The sequence below is a fragment of the Canis lupus genome, chromosome 25 (genome assembly GCF_011100685.1).
Source record: "Canis lupus familiaris isolate Mischka breed German Shepherd chromosome 25, alternate assembly UU_Cfam_GSD_1.0, whole genome shotgun sequence".
Classification (NCBI taxonomy): Eukaryota; Metazoa; Chordata; class Mammalia; order Carnivora; family Canidae; genus Canis; species Canis lupus.
Window position 1 is genome coordinate 3,395,967 of NC_049246.1, and position 19,391 is coordinate 3,415,357.

At 34.3% G+C, this 19,391-nt stretch overlaps 1 long non-coding RNA gene across 1 annotated transcript in view; it reads right to left on the reverse strand.

The window, feature by feature from the left end:
• The window catches only part of LOC119877529, a 112,819-nt gene extending 93,474 nt beyond the window's left edge, over nucleotides 1-19,345 (reverse strand). Inside the window, exons 1-2 of the long non-coding RNA XR_005378314.1 lie at nucleotides 19,144-19,345; nucleotides 1,958-2,099 (exon numbers count right to left, since the gene is read on the reverse strand). This is a non-coding gene — a long non-coding RNA (uncharacterized LOC119877529). The remainder of the gene's footprint in view (nucleotides 1-1,957; nucleotides 2,100-19,143) is intronic.
• Nucleotides 19,346-19,391: the final 46 nt, after the last annotated feature.

The window sequence follows — 19,391 nt, forward strand, 5'->3', positions numbered from 1 at the left end:
GCAGCTCCAAAACTTTCATAAGTTTAAACCTTTAAGATAGATAGATGATAGATAGATAGATGATAGATTGTCTCTTGCTAGTTTTGCTTCTTTGATTGAATTCTCCCTAATATTCAGGACTATTCTTACTCTACAATGCTTACTAGTATTATCTGGAACTTTCAACTAAAATTATTTGTGGTAAATGTTACTCAGCCAATCAAAGATTTACTATTTGTATTGAGAGTTGTAAATATTCTTTAACTACAAGTTAAATCCTCTATATTATACTGGTTTCAATGTTCACTTCTAATAAGTCCTTTAATTTTACAAACATTTTACATCCCAATTCTTGATATGTTGAATTTACTCATCTTTTAGTATGTATATGGTAAGATATTTTATGCCATCTATATCTGAGGATGTCTTCCTGTTGAATTTATAGATAAATGAAAATTTAATTGTGTATTAAATCCTTGACTAAAAGGAGGTTTTTGTTTTCTTAGAAAACCATAAGCAAAGATATATGTTTATTTCCTCATTCTCTTATAAATATATAATTAATTCTCCTCTTTTTACTTTTACCAGAGACTTCTGGAAATTTTTAATTAATACATTTTGAAGAAGTTCTCTTGAGAACATATATCATATGCCAGAGCTGTTGTGCTTCTGATAAATTTAAATGTTTGTCATTAGGCCATGCCTCTCTGTATACCTTATTGGACTCTGTAAGCTTAAAGTTGACTCTTTTTTTTACATTAATATAATTATTCCAGAAAATCTTTTATCATTTTTATATCCTAACTTTTTAGTTTATTTTTGTTTTAGATATATTTCTTAAGAATATCATATGACAAAAATTTGCACTTCATCTTATCTGATTTTTGTCTTTTAATTGTGGAATTTAACCCATTTATATATGTATTGTGAGTAAGTAAGTTCTACCACCTTCTTGTTTGCTTTATATTGTTACTACTTTTTTTCCTGTCCTGTCTTTCTAGGGTTAATTAACTTTTTTCTCTGTTATTCTTCTATTAGTTTTCCATGTAGAAGATATACAATTTGTTCTTTCTCTTTCGTTTTTTTTAATTGGTAACCCTTAACTTTTACCATGCATGTTTATTATTTAATGATTTCTAAAGTTAATGTATTAAGCCCTTTATGAACAAAGTAAGCACTGTAGACCAAAGTAAACACTATAGATCAAAGTATGCACTGTAAACCTCTAATCCCTCATTAGAGGAGGGATTGATGAGGCTCACACATGGACAAAAACAATAAAATCCTGAAACGCTCCTTCAAGGTACAGCATAATATCTCATTTTCTGTGAAATATTAGATCAGATTCCCCAAAAGTTCATCATTCCCTTGCCCACATCCTACTTAACACATAAACTTGTTTCTTTGTATATATGTATACATTAATATGACCTCCTCGAGGATGAGGAATATATCACTTTTTTTAGTAGTACCTGACACCAGACATTAGCATATAGTAGTATACATTTTAAAATTTTAAAAATTAACAATTTTATGTTCCTATATATTTATGACTTTTCATTTTCTTATATTTCATGGAGATACCCAGCTTTATCAAAAACCTTACCCAGCATGACCACTCACAAGAGGGAAAACTTTAATAAAATCCAAATGACAGTTCATATGTATCTCCATTTTTTATTTTAACTAGCATTTTGGTCTTCACCCTTAATTAATTCATCCAAACAACTTACGTGTAAAAAGTTTAGTTTGAGAGAAGCAGGATTACGCCTTTTACAAATTATTCTATAAAATTAAATTTGTATCATAGAGTTTAACGTGTTTAGGAAGCAAAAGAGAGAAGCTGACCGAAGCATGGCTGAACTAAATGAGTTGTGGTTATTCTTATGTTTATTCATATTATTTTGAAATAAAAATGAAAACTATGATATGCTATCTCAAAACGTCTTCTACATTATTTTCTCGAAATTTTATTTACCTTTGTATTGTCATGCTGCTTTCACATTCAAAATTTTTCCAAGCTCCCTCAGGTCAAGAATCATGGGCTGTGCAGATTTGCATCTTCCCTGGCAACCAACATAGCATGCAGTGGTCATTTGGTAAATTTGTGATCATTGTGTCTAGAACAAATGAATACATGAGTTAGTGAGTGAATAAAGATACAAGAGAATAACTCAATGCAATGACCTGTCATTTTTCACCTAGCATTTTCCTGCAATTTCCCCACTATTATTTAGAATTTAAATTTTATTTAGATTTATTTAAAATTATTCAAATATATTATTTGGTTTAAAAAAGGAACATTTCTTTTTTGTGTGTGACTGTTTTATGGTTTTTTGTGTAGTTCAAACTGAAACTGGTCCCTAAGAAATTTATGAGTGTGCATTAATAAATACTCCTTTTAGTCATTAGAAATGGAATGAATTACATGATCATATTTTGGAGAGAAACCAACAAAAATGGAATAATAGGTAACTTAAAAAAGAGAAGTAGAAAAAAAAAAAAAGAGAAGTAGAGAAGTAGGCCAAAGGGTTAAAGATGACCTCTGAAACTCATCTGATATGTGCACCCAAATCCAGGCAAAATCACACATCAGTCATTTTAGATTATGGAGTACAACCATCCTTCCTAACAAGCTGACTTTTAAAAAGTCACCAGAAATAACTTCCCAATATTAAATCAAAATTTCTCATTTTGATAGAAGACAAGTATGACTGATGCTATGATAAATGTCTCATGTGCATTATTTCAGGTATTCCTCATGATCTAGGAAAAAAAAGATGAAACCAAGGTTTAAAGAGGCTAAGATATTGGCAGAACCAAGATTTGACACTAGGAAATCTGATTTTAGGGTCCACCATCATAATTATTATTTTCTTTGCTTCCCAGTGAAGTAATACACATAATTATCTTCATAGCCAATTGGTAGTACAACAACAACAACAACAACAACAACAGATCTTCACCCTTAGGAACACTCAAGAGATATTCATATATTTTAAGATTACTTTTTAGGTTAATCCCTATTTTAAGATGGAGTAATACAGGCATAAATTGTTGTCCCTGCTTCTTCTTCTATGTTCTGCCTCAAATATTTCACAACACATCCCCATTCTCCCACATACATACAACACTTTTTAATCCGTACCAAATCTACTTAGTAGTACATAAACCAGTTTTTTTTCTTTTTTTTTTAAAGAGCCAGTTTTCTTTAGATTTTATTTATTTATTCTTGAGAGACATGGGGGTGGGGGAGAGAGAGAAAGAGAGGCAGAGACACAGGCAGAGGGAGAAGCAGGCTCCATGCAGGGAGCCTGACATGGGACTTGATCCCGGGTCTCCAGGATCACTCCCTGGGCTGAAGGCAGTGCTAAACCTCTAAGCCACCCAGGCTGCCCTAAACCTGTTTTTCATACGTTCTTCAGAGATAGCAAATAGAAAGATAAAAATGCTACTTATATCTGAAATTTCATGTTTCCAAACCATCCAAGAGGTAGATGACACAGGAAGTAAGATAGTTAAGTGACTAAGAATTTAGGCTCCAGAATCAAAGTGTCCAGTCTGTATTTGCTATTTGTGTGACATCAGGCAAGTTTGTATTAACCTTATCTATAAAATAGGGGAATGAAACAATTTCCAGTTGTTATAAGGATCTCATCATATAGTCTCTATAAAGCTTTTCACTTAGGCATGGCACATAGTAAATGCTCAACTAATGTTAGATGTTTATGTTAATTTTTTTTGTTTGTGTTAATTTTTGTCTGGAAAACGATATAGTAATAAATTGTGGCATAATTATGTTGTTGTTTGTGATACTTTTTAGCAGATTCACTATGGCAGTTACATTGGAATCCATCTATTGCCCAAATGTTAATATATTAATTATTTAGAAGACTCCTCTCCAATTATGCAGTTCTACACAGAGCATGAAATAAATGTTACAAGAGCCATATTAAGTTTCTGCCATGGTAGATATAGGCATTCTGATATTATTTAGATGTAAACATTTTGCCTCTTTTTGAATCATTTATAAGGCTCTAAATTGCAACTGGTTGTAGGCATTCTTCTGGACTGCCCTTATGAAGATATGAGATAGCTCTCTATAACGAAGAAAACAGTGAAATTTCCACATCAGAATATTATTTCAACCAACATGAATCTCTAGTTCACCTGTTCTAGCTTCTTACTAGAAACTTCCATCTCAAATCACTCATTCCATCTATGGTAAATACTTGACCCAAATATCTGATTGGCATAGCAGCGATGTACTCTTAAAATCTCCAAACCTGATTCCTACATTAAGCCAGATATCCATAAAGCCACAAATAATAGGACATGCTGTGCTCGACCTCATATTATACCTTCAGTTTTCATATACTTCAGTTTATTTCATAAACTGTCTCTAATTCTTGTAAAAATATTATCATATGCATCACTCATTTTGTCCTTTATGAAAACATCCACATAAAAATTTCCATCTAATCTCAGGGCCAGATTAAAAATATAAATATACTTGACAAATTTCTAAGCACCTCATTTTTGGATAATGAGAGCTGTGCAACATGCCAACTACTAGAATGAAACTCTGTTAAATTTGATTTCAAATATAAAGCATTCCACTAACATTTTTTCTTTATTTAAAATATCTTTATTTTTGTCGGATATTTTTTAAAGATTTTATTTATTCATGAGAGACACACAGAGAGAGAGAAAGGCATAGACCTAGGCAGAGGGAGAAGCAGGCTCCATGGAGGGAGCCCAGTGTGGGACTCGATCCTGGGACTCTAGGATCACACCCCAAGGCAAAGGCAGATGCTTAATCACTGAGCCACCCAGGTGTCCCTCTCAGATATTTTTAAAATCCAATATTCATACTACCTATTATAAAATGGTCCCTGCATATCTGGAGGAATCAGCATAAACATTATCCACCTAGCTTCTAATAATGCACCCTGCTGCCAGGCACCCAATAGACCCACTCCCTCCAATCTACTTTCAGCAGGATTCTCCAAAGTTGCTCAGGTCTACTCCAAGAGCAAATGGGCACAAATCTTGCTAACATTGTGTACTCTGTCCCCTACAATTTCCTGTGGACCTGGCCTTGGCAAGAGTCTGTCCAAAGCAGTGCTACAAGTCAGTTAAGTGGGACAGGAGAAAGAAAAAAAAGAATAATGAAAAGTGAAAATAGAGTAAGGGAACTCAATGACATCATCAATCATAACAATATTCACTTTATAGGAATTCCAGAAGAAAAGAGAAAAGGGGGACAAAAAGGGTATTTGAAGAAATAATAGCTGAAAACTTCCTAAATCTGGAGAAGGAAACAGAAATCCAGATCCAGGGAGCACAGAGAGTCCTCAACAAAATCAACCCAAGGAGGTACATGGTAATGAAAATAGAAAAAAAAAAGTGACAGAATTTTAAAGATAGTAGATGAAAAGAACAATTACATGCCATGGAAACCCCATAAAGCTTACAGCTGATTTTTCAGCAGAAACTTTACAGGCCAGAAGTGAGTGGCATGATATATTCAAAGTGCTGAAAGAAAAAACAAACAAACAAACAAACAAACAGCACCTGCAACCAAGAATACTCTACCCAGCAAGGCTATCACTCAGAATTTGAGGAGAGATAAAGAGTTTCCAAGACAAACAAAAGTTAAAGGAATTCATCACCACTAAACAAGCCTTATAACAAATGTTAAAGGGAATTCACTGAATGGAAGGAGAGACAATAAGCAGGAGTAGTAAAGTAGGAAGTATAAAAAGAGTAAAAAAGAGCATAAAAAGAGTAAAATTAAGTTTAGCCATTAAAATCAATTGAGGAATACACAAAATAAAAGGATGTAAAGCATGACATCATATACATAAAATGTGAAAGAAAGAGCTTTAGTGCTTTTAGAATGGATTCAACCATAGTGACCATCAACTTAAAATAGACTGCTATGTGCATGATATTAAATATAAAGCTAATATAACCACAAATCAAAAACTGGTACTCAGATACGCAAAAAATAAAGAGAAAGTTATCCAAGTACAACACTAAAGAAAGGACAGCAAATTATAAGAAGAGAGCAAGAGAAGAAAGGAATGTAGAACAACCTTAAAACAAGCAACAAAATGGCAATTAATACATACTTACCAATAATTACTTTGAATGTAACAGACTAAACATGCCAATCAAAAGACAAAGTGATTAAATGAACAAAAAAGCAAGATCCATCATCCATCTATATGCTGTCTATAAGAAACTAATTTCATACCTAAATACACATGCAGACTGAAAATGAAGGGATGGAAAGCATTTATCATGCAAATGGAAATGAAAAGAAAGCTGGGGTAGCAAAACCTATATTGGACAAAACAGACTTTAAAACAAAGATTGTAGGGGTGCCTGGGTGGTTCAGTCAGTTAAACATCTGCCTTTGGCTCAGGTCATGGTCTCAAAGTCCTGGGATTGAGCCTCATGTTGGGGATGGCCAGAAGTGAGTGGCATGATATATTCAAAGTGCTGAAAGAAAAAACAAACAAACAAACAAACAAACAAACAGCACCTGCAACCAAGAATACTCTACCCAGCAAGGCTATCAGACGTGGCATCTGTTTCTCTTTGTCCCTCTGCCTCTACCCCTGCTTGTACATTCTTGCATACTTGCTCCCTCTCAAATAAATAAGTAAAATCTTAAAACAACAACAACAACAACAACAACAAAAACACCGAGGCTGTAACAGAAGACACAGAAAGTCACTACATAATCATAACAGGAACAATACAAGAAGAAGATAAAACAATTGTAAATATTTACACCCAACATCGGAGCACCCAAATACATAAAGCAACTACTAACAAACATAAAGGAAGTGATTGATAGTAATATAATAACAGTAGGGCCTTTAACACCCCACTTGCAATAATAAATAGATTATTTGAATAGAAAAATCAACACGGAAATGATGGCTATAAATGACATATTGGACCAGATGGATACAGTTTTTAAATCTTTTATTCTGTCTGGAATATATTTTGGGATCTGGTCATGCTCTCAAATATATTCTATTTCTATTCCAACACTTCTTTATCTATTAAGGCAATATCATTGCTTTCAAAGGTTTAGATTTTTAATCATCCATTCATTCATTCAATTAAAAATATTATACAAGTTAGTTATGGATGACAGGTGATAAAAATAATGAGAAGATATCTTTATTATTACATTCTAGTTGGAAATGGTTAATGAATTAGCAAGTAAAACAATTCCAGAAGGTAGAGCAGTATGTCAGAGGAAATAAGTGGGATGTAGTGGGATGCAATGATCTTTAAAAAAAAAAAAAAAAGATAATACAGAAAACATTCTTCTAATAGTAAGATAAGGGATGATCTTTTTTTGATAATGAGACATTTATGCTGAGAATCAAAGTATAATAATGCAGCCACAATGAAGGAACCTGATGAGGACAGCCTGTTTTCCATGTCCTAGGAAAGACAGTATAATTTCAGTATGATGAAAACATCACAAGGGAGGCAGGGAGTGGCTTAGAGGTTTAGGATATTAGGATAGACAGAGTTAGTATATACATAGGGCCTTGTAGGCCACAGAAATTTTGGATCTAATCCTAAATACAATAAAAAGGAAAGGTGTCCTTTTGGCTACTATTCATAGAATTGATAAGAGAGCAAGGTTAGAAGTAGGGAGTCTCATTAGAAAGTGACAGTCACTAGTGCTATCTGCCACATACATGAAATGATTACACTTCCTGGCCCTTTTGTGGTTTGAAGAGACCGTGTAACATTTTAGTCACTGAGTCATCAAAGGAATAACCATTTTATGTTCCAGGTTGAAGCATTTAATTGCCAGTGTGAGATCATCCAGGGTTCTCACTCATTCTCTCTACACAACTGGCAATGTTAGATGTGATGATGCCTGATCCATTTGTCTGGGACATAGAGTTCAGAGATGTGCAGCAGAATCTCAGCCTATTTATGATGGACAAAAAGCATGTCCTCAGTACATCTTTTTAAAAATATTTTTTTTTATTTATTTGACACAGAGAGAAGGAGCATAAGTAGGCAGAGGGAAAGGAAGAAGCAGGGCTCCCTGCTCAGGATGTGGGGCTCAATCCCATGATCCTGGGATCATGACCTGAGCCGAAGGCAGATGCTTAACTCACTGAGCCACCCAGGTGCCTCTCAGTACATCTTTATTGTTACAAACCACTGAGATTTTGGGACCATTATTTTTTTCCAGCTATACTGTGGTATAAGTGACAAAAAAATTGTAAGATATTTAAAGTGTACAATGTGATGATTTGATATACATATACATTGTGATAGGATCCTCAGGCCTTTATTGTAGCATAACCTAGCCCATCCTGACTGAATACAAGTGGCCATTCCAAAGAGTGTAATTAGAGATGGTTGTGACTTGAGCAAGATCTAGCAGTGAAATAGAGAAGTTGACAGGTTTAACATTTGTTTCTGGCTTGCAGGTAGCGTTTAGCAATAAAAATGTATGAGGTGGGAAAGGGAAGTTTCAAAGAAAAATCCCACTTCTGACTTAATAGTGCATTTACTCAGAGAAGTATAGATTTAGACAAGGTATGATGAAGGGAAAGTAAGTCGAAATTCTGTTTCGACAAGTTAAGGTCGAGATTCTAACAGGTAGCTGTCAGACAAGCAACTGATTATGTGATTTTCAACCTGAGATAAAAAGTGATGGTGGCAATTATAAAATTTTGGAGATGTCTTTATATACATGATGTTCAAAGCTATGTAAATGAATAGGATCACCCAGGAGGAGATTAGGAAGACACCCCAGAGCCAATTCTTTAGGAACTCCAGCATTTAGCATTTGGTAGAAGAGAAGATGCAGGTGAAAGAGGATTACAAAGAGGAGACTAATGATTAGAAAATAAAGACCAGGAAATTTAGTGCCCCTGAAGAGAAGATAGGTGATTTTCAAAAGAAGAAGAAGAAGGAGAAGGAGAAGGAGGAGAAGGAGAAGGAGAAGGAGGAGAAGGAGAAGGCAGAGGTGGGGGGTGCATATCAATTGTGTTGAATGAAGTTGAGAAGTCAAGTAAGATACAAAGACTAAGGAGTGATTGTTGGGCAAGTCACTGTAAACTTTGACAAGAGCATTTTTGATGGCATAATGAGCACCGAGGTCAGACAGGAGTGGACAAAGAGTAAATGGACAAGGAGGAAGTAGAGACAATAGGAGGAGAGAAACATGAAAAGGGACAGATAGAAGGGAAGTTCCTAGAGGAGTCTGTGAGGAAAGAAAAAAGTTTTATTGTGGCTGCTCTATAGTTTTAATGGGAAATAAAAAAATATATTAGTTCTTAAAAAGTATATTAGTATAATGATGGAAATGATCCAATCAAGATTTATATTCTGATATCTAGCAATTTCAGTATTACTTGAATTCTTTTTCAGAAATGACTTCAGTCAGATTTTTTTTCATCTTCTTTTACATTCATTTGTGGGTTTCTTTTTTAACTTCTGTTTATTACATTTTTGGCAAACCATGGCTAAGTCCATAACTGCTTCTAACTGTTTAAAATTTTTGTCCATGAACTTAAATTGCCTTTTTTTCATGTCAGTAGGGTTATCTGAGACAGTTATGTGAAATTTTTGTCTTCTTCTTATTTGAGTAAATTATAGTAAAATGTTCATTAGCTGTTACTTTTTTTTAATAGTTTGAAAGCAAAATGAAAAGCATAAAAACTCTCCCAATACTTAAAAACATTTTGATATCAAATCAAACTTTAGTCAAATTTTCACTGAAAATATATGTTTATATATTTATGTATGTATATGTGTGTGTTTATCTTTAGTTTCAGGACTGAAATAAAGAAAAGTGTGTAATGCACTTGAAAAAGGATATTACCCATCATGAGGAGCCAGCCTAATTCAATCAGCAATTGCAAACAAACACAAATAAATGATTTTTAAAAATTCTAATTCCAGAAAAAGGAAATGCTCAAAATTCTCTTAATGAATAATTATAAATTTCACTTTTAAAACTATGTTTCCAATTGGTCCTAAGAAATACTTTTATTTTTTTCTACATGACTATTTGTTAGATCTAACAGTATCTTGACTGCACTTTATTTTCAAAACTACTCTTACATTTCCATAGTAAGAATTCAGATGGTAACCATATTTTGTGAATTAAACTAGGTAGAGTTTATTTTCTTCAACAGTTGGTAGGAAAATAGGTGAACTAAATTTTGCCTTGCTTTAATATTTATGTTAACATGGAAAATCTCAAGAATGTACATTAAAGAAACTGCAAATATTTCATATATAAAAATAATTACTTTTACTGACTAAATCCCTTATATGCGATCAGAATATATGTACATATGATATTTATATTATTTTAACTTTCCTGTTATGTTAGAGACGTTGAGTCTCATAATGTTCATTTACCCAATTTGCTAATTCTAGGAATGCATGCATCTTAAACACTTATTGAGAGGAATTCCATCTCCACTTCTGATTACAAATTTAATCTCCACAAGAGAATTAGGCTCAAGAATCAATAACCTGGATAACCTGACTACCAAACACTAACATGTAAGAAAATGTATATAGAAAATTAAATGTCATTCACAGAATTCTCAAGGAAACATATAGCCTTTATATAAGTGTCCAGATGAGCATCATAGAGATTACTTTCCCCTCCCTCTTATCCTGCCCATGGTTTCCCTGGCATAGAATTCAAAGAACACAGACCTCAAGTCATAGGATCTATTCCCAGAAGTTTAGATAACTTGCTTTTGCACCTTCCAAATACTTGACTTCTCTGTGTTTCAGATTTCACCTACATATTAGTGAGGTGAGGGCTGGATAGATAACTTAAATCTAGGTTAAAAAAAAAATATATATATATGGAAAACTAAATGGGTACTTCATAAAACTCAAACTCAAAGTAAAATACAGTATGAACCGAGGGACTAAAACCAAGGGGGAAAAAGCTGCTGGGAACAAGGTTATTTACTTTTGGCTTTTCTCTCTCTAAGGCCAAATGTCTGGTCTGCTTCTTCTCTGAGTTTTCTTCTTTCTCTCTCCACCCTGGCTCCACCAGTCAATTTATTAGCATATGTCCCAAACATGGTCATGCTCACTCGGAAATCCTTATAACCCCATTCCCACAGCAAAATAAGCAATCTGTCCAACATCAATTCAAATTCTTGGGAGACAAAATGGCCTAACTTAGGTCATGTTTCTCCCTTTGTCCCACAAGGTGTAAGCAAAGGACAAGAAGAAATGGAATTATGGGGAGCAGAGTATATTCAGCAGGGATTGGGGAGAAGGCTCTCACTTTTTGCTAAGAAAGTAATATGGGTTGGAAAGAAACTGATTGGTGAAGGAAAAGTTTCCCATCTCTATGGATTCTTCTCCAGGACACTTAAAGATTTATAAGCATAAATGGAGGTTACATGCAACAGTGATTTCAAAATATATTTCAGTGTTTTAAATGCTGGATGTAGTTATCAATAATATCTTCTGTGTCTTGTTTGAATTCCTCACTGCACTTAATTTTTATTTCATCCTTTATATTTATTCCAGTGAAATTAACACAATATTTCATTAATTTCAGGTGTACAATATAGTGATTCAACAATTCTACATTATGCAGTGCTCATGATAAGTATACTCTTAATCCCCTTCACCTATTTCATCCATCCTCCCACCCACCTCCCCTCTGGCAACAATGTTTGTTCTCAATTGTTAAGTGTCTATGTCTTGGTCCGTCTCTTTTTTCTTCATTCATTTGTTTTGTTTTAAAATTCCACGAATAGGGGCAGCCTGGGAGGCTCAGCAGTTTAGCACCGCCTTTGGCCCAGGGCATGATCCTGGAGACCCGGAATCGAGTCCCACATTGGGCTCCCTGCATGGAGCTTGCTTCTCCCTCTGCCTGTGTCTCTGCCTCTCTCTCTCTCTCTCTGTGTGTCTCTCATGAAAAAATAAATAAAATCTTTAAAAAATAAAATAAAATAAAATAAAATAAAATTCCACGTATGAGTGAAATCGCATGATATTTGTCTCTCTCTGATTAACTTATTTCATTTAACATTATACACTCTAGGCTCAACTATGTTGTTGCAAATGGCTAGGCTTCATTCTTTTTTATGACTGAGCAATCTTCCATTGAATATATATACCACTTCTTCTTTATCCATCATCTATCAATGGACACTTAGGTTACTTCCATAATTTCACTCTTATAAATAATGCTTGAATATACAGGGATGTATATTTTTAATTAATGTTTTCATATTCTTTGGATAAATACCAGTAATACAATTACTAGATCACATGATAATTCTATTTTTAATTTTTTGAGGAATCTCCATACTGTTTCCCACAGTGGCTGCACAAGTTTGCATTACCACCAATAGTATAAGAAGGTTCCCCATTCTCCTCACTAACACCTGTTATTTCTTGTGTTTTTAATTTTAGCCATTCTGACAGGCGTAAGGTGATATCTCATTGTGGTTTTTGATTTGTACTTCCCTGATGATGAATGATGTGGAGCATCTTTTCATGTGCCTGCTGGCCTTCTATATATCTCCCTTAGAGAAATGTCTGTTTATGTCTTCTGCCCATTTTTAACTGCATTATTTGGGGTTTTTTGGTGTTGGGTTATAGGAATTCTTTATATATTTTAGAATCTAACCTCTCACTGGAAATATCATTTGCAAATGTCTTCTCCCATTTAGCCCTTTGTTCTTGAAGAAGTCAACCAAAGATCCCTGCCCCTCCAGCACATGCTCTGAGATCAATAAATATATCTCCTCCCTATATACCCCAGGCATTTTTTAAACTGATGCTTCTATGCTATATCTCAGCAGGCCTATTTGTTGTGCTGTCTCTTTAAGGGCAGAGAGTCAGTCTCCTACTATCCTCTGGCTCTCCCAGAAGACAACCTACAAATTTTTAAGGTTCCAAATATTTAACTCCACTGATTGTAGAACCACAATTCAGGCCACTCCAGTTTTCAAAGCCAAAATATTATGGGGATTCATCTTCCCAGTGCTGGTCCCCCATGCTTGGGGGACTTCATGGGGGCTCTGCTCCTCCTTTCTCCACACCTGAGGCATCCTTCTCTCCTGTGAGTAGTCTCTTGGGTCCATCTGGCTTGGAACCATATCTCTCTTCTTCTTACCTTCTTCACTGTGGCTTTTTCTCTACATTTAGCTGCAGAAAGTCTATTCTGACAGTCTTCTGGGTGTTTTCTAGCTTATTTACACTGACATGGATGTTATCTAGATGTATCCATGGAACACGGTAAGACCCTTCTACTCTACCATCTTCTGCCCTTGCTTCTGCTCTCTATCCTTAATTTAACATTTCAGGTTAACTAACATAAACCTCCTAATGAATAAAGATTATTTTTAAACCTTTTTTTTTTTTTACCTATTTGCTCGTAACAATGAAAAATATATGAGACAGAAAAATCGACCATTTTAAGTAGTTTCTGTGGAAAAATCACAACAGGTACAACTTAACTAATCCATTGAGGTAACAGCAAAGTTGAGTAGGGTGGTCCCTTGGGCCTGGACCCTCCAGCATCTGGGTCAGTCCAAGTGGAACAAGGGCATAAGCAGTTCTCATTTTCTTTTTGTGCCTGTTGTATAACAAGACAGCAAATGTGGTTTCTTTGTATAAAGGTGATAGAGTGGTCTATTTCAATCACCACCATTCCAGGCTCACAAACTGTGACAGGAGTGCAGCACATCACACTGCTCACTCCAACAGCTTGTAAGGCAGACAGACAATAAAGATTATTTTTAACAACTGTATTATTTATATCTTTCTGCCAAAAAAATATTTGGAAAGTAATACTATTTTTTAGTCAGTGACTTCATGTCTTTAAGTATAATGAGATTTTATTCCAGAGTACAAATAAAGTATACTATTAGAAATGAATTTCAACATTATAGTTTTGGGTAAAGGCTAATAAATCTTCTCAATAGAAGTATACAGTTAATAAAGATATGAAAAAACATGAGTCATATATGTTTGGATAAATCCTAAATACTTGCCTTGCATACATATACCAAGCGAGATAGGAGACAAGGTCATAATTTTTTTTGAATCTTCCATCTATTCTGACAATACATAAATTTCAGAGAACATTTCTGTTACTCTTTTTTTACCTAAAGGTGTTTTTCTATCCTACAATTTTATTTTTAAGAGATATCTGAGTACAGGGTAACCAACTATCTTGCTCCCCAAAGATGTCCATGTTCTGATTCCTAGAACCAATGACTGTATGACCTTACATGGTAACAAGGACTCTGCAGCTGTGATTAAGTTAAGGCTCTTGAAATGGGAAAATTATCCTGGATTATCTGGATGGGCCCAATGTAGTAATCATAAGGGTCTTTAAAAAAGGAAGACAAAGGGATTGAGAAAGACTTGGCAAACTACTGCTGACTTGGAAGATGGAGTAAGAGCCATCAACCAAGGAATGCAGGCAAACTCTAGAAGCTGGCAACGAAAAGGAAATAGGGCCCCCCAGATGGCTCAGTTGGTTAATCATCTGATTCTTGATTTCAGATCAGGTCACTATCTCAGGGTTGTGAGATCAAGCTCCATGCCAGGCTCCATGTTCATTGCAGAGCCTGCTTGAGATTTTTTCTCCCTCTCCTCTGCCCCTCCCCCCACTCATGAGAACATGGGCATGCATGCTCTCTCTCAAAATAAATAATTAAGATTTTTTTTTTAAAGAAAGACAAGTAAATAGATTCTCTCTCTGAAGACTCCAGAGGGAATGCAGCCCTGACAACATCTTGATTTTAGACTTCTAACTTCAAGAACTCTAAGAAAATACCTTTGTTTTCTTTAAAACCATTAAGTTTGTGACAATTTGTTATAGCAGCAATGGAAACTAATGCAGTCACTTCCTCTAAAAATAAAAATTAATGTAGATGATGGTGTAGCATTGCGCTTTCCAAAGAACAATGCCTTCTTACCCCACCCAACTATGTACACCACCTACTCTTATGTATTCCTCTCTTCTTTTGAAAAATATAGTCTTTATTTATCTATAAATTATTATATATTTCTTAAATGTACATACTTTTGTTCTCTTATTTTTTTTGGTTTGTCTTGGGTAAGATAAAAACACATCACTACTTTTTACATTAAAATAAAGAATAGAGCCAGTTCTGATTTGTATAAACCTGTTTATTTGTATAAACCTGTTTCTTCTATCAATAAATGCTACTACTGTTCCATTTCATCAGTGAACTAACTCAGGTAATGTATTTGAAGTTATAAAACAACAACAAAAAATTTGTTGAGACAGGATCTAAAACTGAACCAAGTCATCTGAAAACAATGTCCAAGCTCTTAATCATTAGACAGTTTGTGTTATAAACCTTCTCTATGTAGTATAGTTGTACTGTCTCATACTGCCTAGGATAGGAAATTTACTGTTTCCCATGCCATCGGAAAAAGGAAGGGAAACTAACATTCCTCATAATTTACTTCGACCAAGCAGCTTGCTAATGTTTTATCATATGATCTTATCTGTTTCCCATATCAATCCTGAGGACGTAAGCTTTCTTTTATAAAAATATTTTTAATAAAAATATTAAAAACATTTTTTAAAAACAACTTACTGTTAGGAAGGTAATAAGCCCAAGTCCACACATCTGATATGTAAAAGAATAATTTTGACACAGAGGTTTCAGGAACCTATACTGTTACAGTGGATCAAGGATTTCCAAGCTTTTAAATTCATGAACCAGTAAAATATTGAAAGAAAGAAAAAGAGTGAAATGACATCAAGTGAATTTTTTATTTTGCCAGGTTAAGACATTAGGAAACAAATGAATTAAAACAAGGAGGAATAAGAAAAACAAAGGAAGAGAAGGTTAAGGAAAAGGTTGAGGAGGAGAAAGAAACTACACAAAATATCCTAGCATCTCTCCTAGCCCTCACTTCATAAAAGAAACTATATATTGTACCAAATACTAAAAAGATCACCATCTCAGTATAAAGGACAGTTCTTTTTTATTTTTTTAAAGATTATTTATTTGGGAGAGAGAGAAAGGAGGTACACAGAGGGAGAGTATCTTCAAGTAGACTCCCTACCAAGCAGGGAGCCAGAAGCAGGGCTCTGTTTCACAACCCTGAGATCATGACTTGAGCCAAGATCAAGAACCCGTACTCAACAAACTGAGCCACCCAGGTGCCCCTAAAGAACAGTAGTTTAATTAGTTTCTCCATATAGGCATTTATTTTTCAACTTAAAAGCTGTGGGAGGAACCTCTTCGGCACCAAATGCAGGGACACCTAGATGGCTCAGTTGGTTGGTCGAAGTAAATTATGAGGAATGTTAGTTTCCCATCCTTTTTCCAATGGCACCTGACTCTCATTCACATCCAAATCACCAAAGGAGGACTGGCCTGGAGCCAGGTCTCCACAATACAGGCACCTAACAAGAAAGCATTCTACCTCGTCTTACACTAAAGTTCTTTTTTTTCTCACTTACAAGGAAGAATCACTATTTATCCCTCACTTTTTTTTTAAGTTCAATTTCATCTCTATTTCTAGTTTCAATTGTTGTTTCTCTCATCAGAATCAAATACCTTATGCCTTATTGGAATGTATCCAAAAGAAAGAATTTGTCTCACACACTTATAATAAATATATCTTAGGCATTGACTTGAAAAGATTAAAAGGTTCACTTTATAACCCAAACCTCATCAGTGCTTAATGGGTGAGTGCATTCCATGTGCCTTTAAAAGTGCAAGTTGTAGATTTGTTCTTTCTCATGCTTCAGAATTTACATATATTCCTATATTGCTATAATATAATAATATAAAAGTCTTTTGCTACTAATCATAGGGCTTAAAGTAAGGGAAATGTGTCTTATGAATCTCCACACAGGTTGAGAATAGATAAATACAGTTCTTGTTTTGAAGACAGATTGGACTAATTGACTTAACAGAAAATTATAATTGGCATGGTTTGCTATGTATTAGTCTGTAAAATGTAAAACTTATTGGCCAAGATCATTACCTTCTCTGAACAAATATTGAGCAGTTCCGTATAGCTTAAGCTTATTTAATTTTGATAGCAGTTAATTGCTACAGAATTCTCTTACTCTTAGAAACTTGCACACATTTACTGAGTGCCTTTTGTTTACCTTTAACAACAAAAAAGGTGTACCTACTCTTCTGCAACAATGATACTTATACTGTGCCCTAAGGTTCTGACTGGAAGAATTCTCTTTAGTCAAGTCCTGACACCTATTAGCAAGAAGTTAACATCTGAAATTATTTCTAAATCAAGTAAGCACATTTATGTAAATATAGCTACTACATTGTGATAGAGAGTGAAAACTTGATAGGCTAAACAGTATTACATGAGTTATAAATGTGATTCCAATATCTTGCCTCATTCAGTGCCAAAAAGCACCTGTAAAAATATTTTAAAATAGCTCAGCTTTTATTAGTTTTCACACGCATAATTGAATACAGAAACTCACTAAAAACTACTTCTAGAAGTGTTACCAAAACCATAATTAAAGGAAACATTAAGTGTTCATTGTTCTTCGGATTTAGATTGAAAGTCATAAACTGCATCCTTAACTCATACATAACTCAATCCATCTGTTACACTGGAATTTAAAGCTTTAGTTTTATTCCTTGCTATTTACAAGTATCATTGTAAGGGTAATAAAAGCAATTAAAACCAAAAGATTTTATTTAAAAAATTAGATTTTTTTTAAACTTTTGTCAGATGGTGACATATATTTTGAAAAGATATTCAAAGTGCTCACGGTTTAGAGAAACATACAAATATGCAGCAAAAACAGTGCGGTAAGTGAACTAATACAGGAGCACAAGGAGTGGGGCAATCAATACTGCCTAGGTGAGTGAGGGCAGACTTTACAGAGAAACAGAAATGGTTGTATATTTTAAAGAATACATAAAGATTTGCAAGTTAAAGAGCAAAGAATGGGGGTAGAGAATAGAGAGAAAGGATATTCAAGGCAGACTGGAAATATTTACCACAGTAACATTGTATACCTACGAATCCTCTCTTATTTACTTAGGTGATTTGATTTTTCAGTTTTATATGATTCCATTTTTCCTCCCGCTAGAAAAGTAAGAACTTAACAGTGGTTTCCAACTAACATACAGATACAATCCAGAGCATTTTTTAAAGTGCAAGGGAAATATTTACTGTAACCAGAAGTCTGGGTGAAAGAAAACAATTGGAAACATAATGGTGAGGTACTATTTAGGGATGGTATCTGCATACTGAAATTTTGGGGGAAAAAACACTATATCACTTGACTGTATGTAAATATTTTAATATAATAATTAATAAGAAAAATAATTACTGCAAATTTTACTGCCTAAACATAAAGGTTGAAAATAACTTTAGCAAAATAAAATATCTATAGCAACAATTATATGTATGATATACATGATAAACTCTTGTGGAAAATTCTTCTTTCAAACATTTTATGGCAATAATCATAATAAGGCACATATGTTAATGCGAAAGAAAGTAGCCCATACTTTCCAAATTGCCGTATTGCTTAGAATCTTCAAGGGTGTCTAAATCTTCTAGGTCAAATGCAAAATTGAAATGAAGCAATGCATGAGTGTTGTTTTCTTCTCAGATGCAGTAACATATATTTCTATTAACTTATCTTCATGTGATATTTACGGTTGATGTAAACATTTCAATTACCCAACACATTAACAATTATTCACATCTCTATTATTCATGAATATTAATTAGTCATATAGTGCCTGTTCTGTCAGTGAGGTGATCAGAGATACAAACCCTACTGCTCTCAAAAAAAAAAAATTCAGATATCCTCAGGCTGCCAAAATTACATGGACAATTTCCAGTCGTTCTGTGATTTGAACTCTGTGGCATTTGACCTGTTGATCTTTCTCCTTTTTGAAATATTCCATCACTAACTTCTATAATAGCACAATATTCTGAGTTTCCCTCTACCCTGCATATCCTTCGTTTCCAGCTGCATTTGCAGACTCTTGATTTCCTTTGGCAGATTTCTTAAATCCTAAAATTTCTTAAGTGTCTGTATTTAGTCCCCTTAACATCACACTGTGCCCAATTTTCTGAGAGGATTTATCTATTTTTAAAAAGTCAACTCACCTTTTCCTATAAAAACCACCTTACCCTACGCTCACTATCATCCTTCTCATCTCATCTGCTCTTCTACTGTTCTTCCAGGTTAATGACTGCACCAGTTTTTAGATACCCAAGCCAGAAATTATGGAGTCATTTTGACTCTTCATTCTCTTTCATTCACCCACCCCCCAACCTCCAGTTGTCCACTAAACCCTATGTACTGCTTCTTCCTAGTTCTGGTCTCTAGCATTACTTTACTAGATTATGACATC